At 38.6% G+C, this 12,281-nt stretch overlaps 1 protein-coding gene and 1 pseudogene across 8 annotated transcripts in view; one reads left to right on the top strand and one right to left on the bottom strand.

Moving 5' to 3' along the window:
* CSNK1G3 (casein kinase 1 gamma 3) overlaps positions 1 to 4,700 on the bottom strand; it is a 134,503-nt gene extending 129,803 nt beyond the window's left edge. For all 8 annotated transcript variants that reach the window (XM_037800940.1, XM_037800943.1, XM_037800945.1 and 5 more), the window contains exon 1: positions 4,255 to 4,700. The gene's annotated coding sequence lies outside the window, so the exon portion shown is untranslated. The remainder of the gene's footprint in view (positions 1 to 4,254) is intronic.
* The window catches only part of LOC119507733, a 31,190-nt pseudogene continuing 23,463 nt past the window's right edge, over positions 4,555 to 12,281 (top strand).

Genomic DNA, 12,281 nt, shown 5'->3' with positions numbered 1-12,281 from the left:
AAGAGTTAGAAATTTGTGTTTAATAAAATTTTTTTTAAAACTCTATGATGAGATTTTACCTAATGCCAGTGAAATCCATAAAAAAATATGGGCATGATTTAGCCATAAATTTTCATTAAACTAAATTATAACTATGTAACATATCATTAGTAAAGAAAATGACCGAATAGTATGTCTTCTCTCCCAAATACATAAACACTTCAAGTTCGCTCTTCAGAATTCTTTCTCATAACTAAGACAGTGTGTGGCAGGAGAATCATTTACTAAGGCCTAAGAACAAATCAGTATGCATCTTCCTTAGGTCCCATATAGGAGGGATCATCAAACATCTATAGTTTCTAAAACTCAGATTTGAGAAGGGAAATGGAAATACACACACACACACATTTCTAAGAAGAAAAAATAGGCGGATAGATTCTTTCTAAGTGGTTCAGAGGTTCTCCAAAATTCCTTCACATTAATGGGTAATATCTACTCGATTTCTACACAGAAAGGATGCCAAGTATGGTTCTGTCCTACAGATCAGCACAAATGTGATGCTATGAATTTCAGTTACCAGAAACATACTATCTACTGAATCCCTAGAGTTAGAGAAATACAGATGTCCCAAAACTACCACTTCCAAAGAAATTACATCTTAAAGAACCAACACCTAGACACATATTAACAATGCTAATCAATACCACTGAGAGCCAACTGCTTGTAAAAAAAACAAAAAAGGAAGAGTGTCGAAGATTTAGAAAAGAACAGATCATTGGTGGGTCAAGTCTTTGACGTCAGAAAAACTTGATTCAAATATGCACTCTGCTACTTGGAAGATACATCTTGAACAGGTTAAACTCTAGAAGAACCTGTTTCCTATTCTCAAAAATGGGGGTTACACCACCTGACTCATAGAGCTGTCTTAACAGTAAGGACATAGAACTATCACTTATGGTCCCTGTACAAAGTAGAAACAGCTACTTTGTTATTGTGAGGCTCAAGGTAATACAAATACAGTTATAGTATAAGTCCTTTTTGAATGCTGAGAGAGGAATAATTAGGACAAGGCATCTAACAACATTTCCTGTAATATAATTCTACAGGAACTTAGAAACTGATGTTGTAAGGCTGATATTTTTCTAAGCAATCCTTCAATAATGATTAAGTTTGGGGTTAAATTGTTTTAGGGTAATCTGATATTTAGGATGACTAAAATACTTATACATATTTTTACCTGGAATTTGAGTTTCTAATTTTATCTTCTCAGCCTTGTAGTCAACTATCTTCACATGTACATTCTTTACATTTCACTCTAACCATAGCAATATCACTTTCAAATGTATTAAAAGTAACATAACTATCCAATGACCTGTATTTTGTTTTATTTAATTTTTTATTTAATATCTCAGCATAACCTGTATTTAGTTTGATGCATCCTTTTCAGAAACACTTTGAAACTAACAATCACTGTCCCATTCTGAAAAACTCTGAACTAATAAACGACACCAGAATAATGGTCAATTCCTAGCATGGAGGGGATTACAGAATAGATCAAAGGGGACAGAGTGAAGCAACTGAAGAGCTTCCCATTTCTTCCTGAGTTACATTTTTACAGTCTGGACTTGTAATTTCATTTAAAACCAATTATCAGATTATCAGACATGCCTATATTCAAAAGTAAGTAAAGAAATATAACAAAGCCCTGTAAAATTGTTTCCTCTTCATTAACACAAATGATAACAAGGTGACTATTATAACTTGTTTCCTTAAAGCTGCTATCCTTATTTGCCTACCTACTCTCCCCATTCAGCATAGCATCTGCACACTTGGACCTTCACACCTCCCACAGACTCATTTTTAAATTCAAAGCATTCTGAACTTCCCTGGATGGATCTCTACCAACTTTCATAGCTTCCTCTCCCACAAAGACCTCCTGGTGCAGAAGCCTTATAATACCCAACCGATGTCCCTGTGCTCAGTGCGTTCCATTAGAAAACTTACCCCCGTCCATTTCACGCATTAAAATACTTTAAGGCCAGTTGGAGTGCCACCCACTCAAAACTCATCCATAATATTTCCCAGTTAAAAATTAATATCTCATACCACAAATAGCAAAATGTTAAATGAGGTAGTTCTAGGTATGTGGGCAAGGGGTATGTTAGAGTTCTCTGAATCGGTTTTATATTTTTGCAACTATCCCATAAGTTTGAAACTATTTCAAAATAAATTTTTAAAAATTAATATCTCATACACATCCTCCCCACCCATACTTTCATGCACCTTTAAAAAAAAGCCCACAGGGGTCTTCCGTTGCAATTACTTCTGTGCATGTCCGCTTCTCCCTTGAAGGCAGCTACTTCTCCCTTGAAGGCAGCTACTAGGTCTCATTTATCTTCATTTTCTACCCCGTTCTCCATCCTCACCACTATACATAGTAAAGGTCCCTTGTACACAGTAAAGGTCCGGGTTGAGTTAAACTATTCCTTGATTCTAATCCTAGTCCTTTGTTTTGAAAAAAGAAATAAACAACTCCCATGTTCTGAAGATCTTGTTAATATATTGTTAATGCTTGCAAATCTACTGATGAAAATGTCAGTAATTGCATAATGCATTTTTAAGTTGAATGGCAGAAGATGTCAATGAGTACAATAAATCATAAGTAAAAGATAATCATTTCCCAGTAGTCCCAAAAAGTCTCATATATCTCAACATTAAAATTAACCTTTCTGTCCCCACCATTCTAATAGGAACTACTTCACCTGATGCATACCCAGAAATGCAAGCTGACTGAAAGCACAAGTGTCTACACATTCTGAAAATAAAATCTAAGTTAGTCTTGCTATGTATTTGATAACATCTTTCCAATGCCCATAAATATAATTTTCATCCTTTGTGCAACTATAAAGGCTAAGGTATAAGAGATATTAAGATTATCTATCTTAGCTCAGGATGCAGGTAGAACAAAGCTTGAAAATAAAATTCCTTAAGCACATCTCCAAAAAAAAAAAGTTAAGAACATCACAAACCAGATCTAATTTTTGTTGGAAAAAATTTCAAACTAATTTCACATCTTTATAATTCTAAATTTTTGTGATATTTTCCTTCCAACATGCCTTTAAAAGTTAGACATTTTTAATTAGAGAAATTTAATTTAGACACAGTTTTCTTCAACATCTCTTACTATCTGTGAGCAAATGTCATTCATACCAGAAGAAATGACAAAAGTAAAAAAAAAAATGACTTATTTTCTTAACTTACTAGAAGTAAGTTTCGATTTTTTTCAATTTAAACTGATCTTTTAACAGAAGGGTGAAAAAGGGTCACAGCGACTGACCTGTCTGAGTACTCATTTTATAACAGTTAAAATTCATTCACACTATGTAGCAACAGAAGCTATCTCCCACACAGACTCTCTCTCCCACCCATTAACTTTTCCTTTTTCCCTGAAACATGAGGTGGGAAAACAGGAATGATCATGTCACAGGCCTAAATACCCCTTTCCCATAAACGCAAACACATCTCCATCACCACCCCGCTGAAAAGCAATGTGGGGGCTGTGGACCAACAGAACCGACGCTTCTGCATATTCTGTGTGTCACTTCCCCTGCATGTGGGATAAACAAGCCAGCAGCGTTAACAGTAACCATCAGAGTAATTTTGTTAGCCCTGACTAATGCCTTGGTTAAGTTGTGAGTTAAGTCAAAAGCTTTATGAATAGGTAAAGCGCTGTTCTCCCCTCACCCCTTAAAACAAGCACCTCAACAGGAAGTTTACCGGTGAACTGAATGCTGGCCCCTAGCAGACCAATGCCTCCCTCCCTCCAGCCCCAAGCCCCGACCCCGAAGGTAATTGTCTAGATACAATCAAGAGCACAGGGCGCTGCACTCGCGACCTCAAAACCCCTCCCAAAAGAAGCCTCCGCCTTCTCCCAGCTCGCCCACCTCCCACCCGTCCCCACTCGCGCCGCACCACTCCCGCAACTTTTGCACCCAGCCCGGCCCGCAACCCGGGGCCCCTCCCTGCCCACCCAGCCCTCCGCACCCTCAACCTCCGGCCACGGCCCCCTCCCGCCAGCGCCTCCGCGCAGCCCGCCCGGGTCCTCGCCCACCCACCTCCGAGGCCCCCGCCCGCGGCGCCGCCCCCGCCGCACCCACCCCACCCAGCCGGGGACCCTTGTCCACCCAGCCCCACCCGGGAGAAAGCCGCGGCCGAACCCAGGCTGCCGCTGGGCCGGGACTGACCAGTTGAGCGCCGACGCGACGGGGGCTTTACCTCAAAGGCGCAGCCGCGAGCAGGGTCGGTCCCCCGCGCGAGCGGCGGCCCTAGGTCCGTCAGTCAGCGGTGGAGGGGGCAGGGGCGGCCGCACATCACACCCGCCGGCGGCCGGAGGAGGAAAGCGAGCCACGCAGGGAGGGAGTGAGCGAGGTAAGGGGGGAAGGAACGAGCGAGGGAGGTAACGCAGCTCAGCTCGGACTCGGTCCCTGTACTGCTGCCGGTGCCTCCTATTGCCGCCGCTGGCTACAGAGTCTCGGTCTGGGCCGCTGCTGTCGCCACCGATGCAGCCGGGAATGAATGCACAGCGGCGCCTCGTTTATCCGGAGGTCAAACATCCTTCTGCCTCGGGCATCCGGATCGGCGCCGGACCCGGAAGTGAACACATGGAAAAAAAATAAAAAAGGAAAGCGTCTCTCCAGCGGCGGTGGCCCCCAAGCTGCCCGCATCCGCGAAAAGAGCCGAGCAAAGCCGGAGATTACACCGCCCTGCTCGGATTGGTCGGCTCGCCTACCGGAAGGAAATCAGAGTGTTCATTGGCTAACAAGGCCCATAAAAGCCAAACCAATTCCTTCTGTTCTCCGGGATTCCTACGTGAGGGAGGGTAGGGAGGTGGTTGTGGTTAAGGTAATGTTTCTCTGGTTGAGCCGGGAGAGGCGAGGCCTAAGGATATCTACGGACAGCTGGGGGAAAACTCTCTCATGGTTTTAAGATATTTACTAAAAAGTCGGCGGCTGAGTGAGCAAAGAGCTTAAAGGCGCCGTTGTGCCCAGTTAGTGGGTGGCGAGGCTTTTCCGAGTCTGCCAAGCACGGCTCTCCAGGTGCCAAGGATCATAGGGTTGGTCTGAAGATGTGACATCGCTGGGTTGACATTTTTCCCCCACTTTCTCGTGTCCCCAGTTCTATATCAGGTATTTTGCTTTGAAATATGAATTGTAGCTCATATTTGCATCTCATTTACTGTCATGGAGAGCGCCGCTTGTGAGCTCAGGTGAACCTTATAGTATGGTAGGTGTTTTATCTCAAGTTTTTCAAAGGAGTCTCCAGAAGTTCCGAGAAGTTAAACATCATCAAGTTGTTGAATGCAAACTGGAACTGCTGTTTTTTTATTCCACTTTTCAGTTCACTCTGCCTACATTAAAGGGCAGCTTACATTCCTTCCTCTCTCCTTCCTTGTAGTTGATTAACTGGGATGAATATATGTAATTTTGGAAGACTTCTATGAAAATTGATCCACCATGAAAGCACAGAAGTCTCAAACCCTACCTCACTAGATGGAGAGGAAATGTCTGCAATACAGGGAACTCAATAAATGGACATTGTCCCAAAAAATCATTCTATAGTCTGCCTCAAAAAATTCAGCTTAGATAAAGAACATCTTCCACCCACCACTCAAAGTTTTAATAAATATTTAAGAAATTAAATTATATAAGTATATGATTAAATCACATTTAAAAAAAAATTATAGATGGGAATAAGTGTTTACATTTTTTAACACTTCAGTAAAGATATTTTGTTAAAATTTGGCCCAGAAACTCCTATAATTAGAGCTGATAAGTAAGGAGGAACCCAATTGTATTTTCATTCTGTTAATTCTTAAGAAAAAATGACAACATGAAAAGAGTTTGTGTTAGTGAAGGAAAGGCCAAATGACAGACATCTCAACCAAAACTCTTTGCTTTATAGCATATTCCCTCAACATAAGAAAAGAGATCACACTTTTCTTTCTGGTATATTACAAATAAAATAGAGTTAATTTGCTGTGCCACCTCATGTTTCCTGGCCTTGCCACTCTTCAGGTATTTATTTTCTATTAATATTTTTCATTATTTTTCCAAAACAGTGTCTTACATTTTTTTAATTACCGATAACTTTGTTATGCTGAATTTTTTTATAGCTCTATAGATATAAGTAAATGTTTCTTCCATCATTTAGGCATGCAACAACTGTAATGAATGCTATGAAAAACAGGGTAAAAGAATAACAGAAGCTTTACACATATATTTCTATCAAAATGGAAAAAAAAAGTTACCTCAAAATGAATGCAGTTGAGTTTATTATGAATTTCTTAGGGAAAAAAATGTACAAATGGGTAGTAGTTTGAGGAGAGAAAAAAATGAAACGAGAATTTCCTGGTGCTTTTATTTCACTTCTGAGCCAATGTAAATGCTCCACTGTATATCTTACATCTTTTCCTTCTTCAATTGTGTTACTTTTTCACTGTCTTTCAACTTTCCACTCCCTCACCTCCACTGCTCCCCCTCCCCAATACACACACATACAAACACACAGACATTCCCCACAAAAGTGGAGAGAATGTAGGTTTAACACCTTAGATTAGGATGTTAAACAGGAAAACCGTTCCATTTCCTTCTTTTCCAGCCTGAAACGTTATTGCTTTCGGAAGAAGGGAAAAGGCCAGTTTTACTTTTCACAAAATCTACATACTCTTCTCTCCCTGTAACAAAGCATTCATAGGTTGTGAAGAGAAAACATTTTGTCAACAAAGAAATTTACTAAGTGCAAACTTCCAGTATACCATTAAAGATTGTGACAGAACTAGCACTCAGATTTGTGCTATAATCATTTTCTCCCCCCAAATTTGCACAAGTAAAATGCTCTCCTAAACCAAACTTGTTTTGCACACATTGATCAAGGAAAACCAAAAAACATCAATAAGCACCAAAGATTAATTTAGCATTCTACTTTGTTGATGCAGTGTACAAGCCATGTGAGCATTTTGGCTAAGTTAAATATGGGCAGATGCTTCCTAACTATGTAACAACCAACATTTGTACAAACCCTGGTTTGTATTATTCCGTCTGATTCTGACAACAACCCTGTAAAGCCATAGGGAAGTTATAATTATCCCCATGTTAGGAATCAGGAATGATGGTCTCAAAGTGGTTAAATAACTTGTTCAAAATTATATACAATTTATATTGACAGATTAATTTGTGAATTTATTTGAAATGATTGCGTGATAAGTGATAACTTGTTAAATTTAAAGTACAAAGTGTGAGATTATAATATTTACTGAAACTTTCAAAATAAAAACAGGGAAAACACTCATTTTCTTCTCCCTAATATTTCTTTTAGTAAACTGCAGTGGTAAACCTGGCATGGTGATTTACCAGTCAACATGAGATGAAGGCTGAGGCATCTCCAATCTATACTGATTTTCTTTCTTTTTCAATGTTATCCTTAAGGTAAACTACCTGGAGGAACAATATAATTAAGAAAAAATAAATGATCAAGTAGAAATAGGAAAGATTCAAAATGAGGCATTATAACAGTAGTTAGGAACTGGAAGCAGAGCATCATATTTTACTAAGCCCCGGGAAATAACCTCTTCCCCAGTCAAGCCTGCAGTCAAGGGGAGGGAAAGAAAGGATTCTGGGAGGAACCTAGTCACATACAGCAACTAGGTCAAATTTGGGGGACACTATCACTTAAGCAACGTTTCCTTCAGATTGTTACATGAGTACAACTAGAAAGGGTCAAGGCACTTGTTTAGATCATCCTGAGAAGAATATGTGTACAAGAAAATGAATATAAAAATCACAAAACTTTTCTCAGGTTTTATTGTATTTTATAATAACGATCTTTAGTAATATTTAATAAAACCACATTTTTAAGACTCCTCAAAAGAATGCTTTCTATGCAGAGAGCATACTATCTATGAATAGAAGGTAAAGATTGGACTGGATGTTAATAAGGGAAGACAACTCAGGGCCAGCATAATGGGAAAATCTTGCAGAGGAAAAAATTACATTCAGTCAAGAATACCACCTATAAAGAGAAGCCAGAGACACCATGAAAAATGTAAAAGTTTCTTGCCAAAAAGAGTGGCTAAATCTCTAGTGAGGCAAATTAATTTTTGTTTTTTTTCACTAGTAGAACTGAATTTTGGCAGCTTTTAAGCAAATTTGGTTACCAGAGAAGGTTGTTTTGTGATAAATGGAAGAGTTTAGCTAATGCCATGATTTTTGTGATGGTTTCAAGAACATCTTGAATTTTGGATAATATATGAATCTAAGGTTTAGAGACGGTCAAATTAATAGTCCCTGCTTTATTTTCCCTACCCTTATCTTCTTTTGCTCCCATAGTTATATCTACCTATGTCTGCCTCAGAACCCCATTTCAGCTGATGAGCCTGAGCTGAGCAAGACTAAGCATCTCACAGGCCCCGTTCATTAGAAATGAATGTGTAGGGTGCCAAGTAACAGTTCTGGAGTGTAGTGTAGACTTAAAGCTGTGCCACTCTCATATTTCCCTAATGTTTTCCCAGTCTATTGGACTGGACTTCTCCTTCGGTTTTCTTTCCTAGTTGGGACTAGCACATTTCCCAGAACCCTATCCAGCTTAGAGAAGTTGTAAGCTTTGTTTGGAAAATTTTTCACTAGTCCCAATTCTGACTAGATCCTGGTTAACTGGTTAAGAGATTCTGCTATGATAGGTTACCCCCAAACTGCTAAATTTCTTCGTATATCACCCACTGACTAGGCTTACTGGATTACTATATTCTTCCTCCAGCAAAGCCATGTCTGAACTTCATGTGTGCTTTGGACAGTAAACAGGAGACTACCTTGTTGGGGTCAGCCTCGGTGTAATTTTGTTTCCTTAATCCCTTCCATGTTTGGTCATGCTTGGTCTCAATTTCACCCTTCTCCTTACCAACCAGCACTGCTAAATTCTTGGCATGTTCATCCTCTCAACTGTTCCTGTTATCGTATTGATGACTGACTTTAAGGAACAAAATCACAAGGTCAACAGAAGTTAAAAACAGATGGAAGAGCATAGCTTAGTTAGAACCCTAACTTCCATTTCATTCTCACTCTACTTTTCCTCTGATTAGTATTTATCTTAGTTTCCCAGCTGCTAAAACAAATACCATACAATGAGTTGGCTTAAACAATGGGAATTTATGGTTCATGGTTTTGAGACTGAGTCCAAAATCAAGCCAGCAAGAAGCTTTCTCCCACAAGACCTTGGTGTTCAGGGGCTGGTTGCCAATAACTGTCGGGTCCTTGGCTTTTCCATAACGTGGCAATGCACATGGCTGCATTTTCTCCTTTCTCTTCTAGTTCCGTTGACTTCCAGCTTCTTCTCCTCTATGTGGCGTTCTCTATCTCTGTCTGAATTTCATTCTTTTTATAAAGGACTCCAGTGATCTGGTTTAAAGCCTAACCTGATTCAGTTGTGCCACACCTTAACTAAAGTAACAACTTCAAGAGATCTTATTTACTATGGGTCTAAATTTTAAAAAATTGCAATTTAAAAAAATTGCAATTTTTTTAACCTTTCATTAATCATATTGTTGGTAGTAGTGTTGATATTGTTTATCTAGTATGTGACTAATGTGAGATAAAGTAAAATGAATAATTATGAGATATTCTAATTCTGCCATCCTCTATGTAGATACAGATGAAAGAAGAGACTGAGTAAACAAACTGTATCCCTGAATTTGAACAAGTATCATCACAAAGTATTTTATATGATTATTTTCTAGTTCAGTCCACTGAAAAGGCCAGAAACGACATCGACTCAGTTGCAATGAATACCTTTAGCCTCCGCACTTCAGACTCCAACTAATAGAACCTTTGGAAGAAAGCAGAATATGGCATCACATTAGTTTCCTATTGCTGCAGTGAAAAATTACCACAAATTTCTTGGCTTAAAAGAACATAAATTTATTATCTTATAGTTCTGGAAGTCAGAATTCCAAAATGGGTCTCAGTGGGCTGAAATCAAGGTGTTGGCAGGGCTGTGTTCCTACTGGAGTCTCTAGAGGAAAATCCATTTCCTTACCTTTTCCTATCTTCAAAGTCAGCATCACATCAATCTGACCTGTGCTTCCATCATATCTCCTTCTCTGACTCTCACTCTCCCACCTCCCTTAATCACTTAGGACTCCTTTGATTATATTGATCCCATCCAGATAATTCAGAATAATTTCCCCATCTCAAGATCCTTAACTTAATCACATCTGCAAAGTCCCCTTTGCCATGTAAGGTAATATATTCACAAGTTTGGGGATTCAAGCATGGGCATCTTTGGGGGCCATTATCCTGCCTACCACAGGCAACAAATCAAATAGAAATGGTTTAGTTTTTTTAAAAGAAGGTAGAGGCTAATATAACCTCAGTTGCTGAGATAAGGACCCAATGCTTATAACTATCACATCTGACTCTTAGAATAATTTTATCAGTATTATCTACAAGTCTGTAGCACTCTAAATGGGATAGAGTAAAACTAACAACCACTGAGTACCTACTATGTATAAGGTACTTTCTATAAGGCATCTCTCTTAATTCTCATAGCTAGGTATCATTTTCCCATTTTTGTAGATGAGAAAATTAAGACTCAAGAAAGTTTAAGCAGAGTGTTCAGGTCACTCAGCTCGTAAATGGCAGAGCTAGGATTTGAATCCAGATATGTATGACTTCAAAATCCATGTATTTATACTGGTTTTCTTGATGTAATAGGAGAGATGAATAAGGAAACTCCGTAATGTACTATCAGATAAGGGATTACTCACTCCAATGCCACACCTTCAGGTTGAACCAGTTTAGGCAAAGGAAGAAAAGAAGAAAGGAAAGAAGGAGGCAGGGAGGTATGGATGGACAGAGAGAAGAAGGGATGCTAAATCAGGTGCCAAGTTTACTTAGAGTTTACTGCAAGTATGTACGTTGAGGAGGGGTGGAGAAGAACAGACTTAAGGAAGACTCCGAGTCCTTTTTCTAGGGTACAGCTTCCAGAATTATGACACTCACTTCCAGGAAATAGCCCCTGTCAGAGAATGACCATGGTCTGCAGTCCTATACTTTTAAATCAACTCTTCTTTCAAATTCAGGACCCAAAGAATGACATGTTCTTTAAACCAAAGAACCAGATTTACTTATGTACAATTGGCTAAGTTTTATATACATATACATATACATATACATATACATATATATATATAGGTCTTTTCATCCACATATATACACAAATAGTTATTAATAATTATTTTTAGTAAACATCCTCCAACTGCTACATGCTTACAACTATCAAGTCTTTTCAACTAGTTTATCTAAGAGATTTCAATAGGAAGTAACATTATTTAAAATTAGATGGTGTCTGTTTTAACATGTCCTAATTAGGTTAAGCTTTGATAAGAGGATGTCAGTCTAACTAAAGGATCTGCCACTAATTAGCAAGAGAGGTGTTTAAGAGTATATCTATAAACTTCCTTGACATATATACTTATCAAAAGTGCATTTGAAAAAACTTATGTTTTTGGAGGATTTTCTAAAAAGTATGCAGTAGATCTATTTCTACAGGAACTCTCAAAGGTATCCTAGGATTCAGTCAGATATATCTGGTACACATTTTCTTTTGTGTCTGCTCCACTGGCCCAAGAAACACACCTTCCATAGAATTGCTTTACCAAATTGTTTTACCGTGCCTTTTTGTTATAACTGCCTACGCTGAGGGACATAATAAGAAATAGCCCTATGTAACTCATTACAGTAATTACTGTAGCAATATTTTTAAGGATGATATTCACTATATAACACTATATCTTTTACATGAAGACCCAAAGAACAAATTTCTTTTAAGTTACAATATCAGGAAGACCTGTGTTTCTTTTATCTTTGTGTGTGTGTGTGTGTGTGTGTGTGTGTGTGTGTGTGTGTGTGTATGTTTCTTTTAAACAGCTACTATGTTTTAGTCTTACGGCTTCCATAAATCATTTAACTATTATATTTACTTCTGGTGCTGGTTGCTAGGAGACCTAGAATCAACTTTATAGTCTGCCTTTAGGTAGTCTGTGTACCTTGTAACATGTATTTTGATTAACCAGTCATGGTATAATCTTGTATTATGTAGTCTTATCTCCCCCTTTTTATTATTGTCTTGTTATGTTGTGTGTATCTTATAAACTGATTTGATTTCTTTTGATAATGAGGCACAGTGTAGAAAATATGTGAAAAATAGTGTTTCTGTTTGTCTGTTTACCACATTTCATGGAAAATTGTTCA

This window comes from Choloepus didactylus, chromosome 13 (assembly GCF_015220235.1).
Source record: "Choloepus didactylus isolate mChoDid1 chromosome 13, mChoDid1.pri, whole genome shotgun sequence".
NCBI lineage: Eukaryota > Metazoa > Chordata > Mammalia > Pilosa > Megalonychidae > Choloepus > Choloepus didactylus.
This window is presented reverse-complemented; position numbering and strand designations above follow the sequence as displayed.